The following is a 784-nucleotide window of genomic DNA, read 5'->3' on the forward strand; positions in this document are numbered from 1 at the left end:
GCCTTCTTGTGACAGTGTGACCGGGACTCCTGGCCAGAGCCACAGCGGATCTGTAGCGACACCCGGGGTGACCAGGTGTCCGGCGGTCGACCAGAACGCCGGGTTGAAAAGGGACCCTGGCAGCTCAGGCCGTTAAAAGTCCTGTCGGCGGTGCTGCCCGGCTAAGGCATGCCAGTCCCTACCTGTCCTGGCACCACACCGCGCCAGCAGCAGGCCCAGCTCCTAGGCAGGGGGGTCACAGAGCTCAGCACGCTGCCCCCACCCCGAGCACCGGCTCCGCATTCCCATTGGCCACTTCCCGGCCAATGGGAGCTGGGCGGGGGTGCCTGCGGGTGCCAGTGGCGCATGGAGCCTCCTGGCCCCCATGCCTAGGAGCCGGACCTGCTGCTGCTTTCGGGCCGTGCACAGCGCAGTGCCAGGACAGGCAGGCAGCCTGCCTTAGCCCCCCGGCTGCACCGCCTGAGGTAAGCCTGCGCTCCAACCCCCTGCCCCAGTCCTAATCCCCCCCAAACCCAGAGCCCTCTCCTGCTCTCCAAACCCCTCATCCTTGGCCCCACCCCAGAGCCCTCACCCCCTCCCACACCCCAACTCCTTGCCCCACCCAGAGCTCCCTCCCACACCCGGAACCCCTCACTTCTGGACCCACCCCAGAGCCCATACCCCCATTTAGATTTAGAGCCCTCACCCCCTCCCACACCCCAACCTCCTGCCCCAGCCCAATGAAAGTCACTGAGAGTGGGGGAGAGCGAGCCACCAAGGGAGGGGGAATGTAGTGAGTGGGGGG

Source organism: Gopherus evgoodei, chromosome 23 (genome assembly GCF_007399415.2).
Source record: "Gopherus evgoodei ecotype Sinaloan lineage chromosome 23, rGopEvg1_v1.p, whole genome shotgun sequence".
NCBI classification, from domain to species: Eukaryota; Metazoa; Chordata; order Testudines; family Testudinidae; genus Gopherus; species Gopherus evgoodei.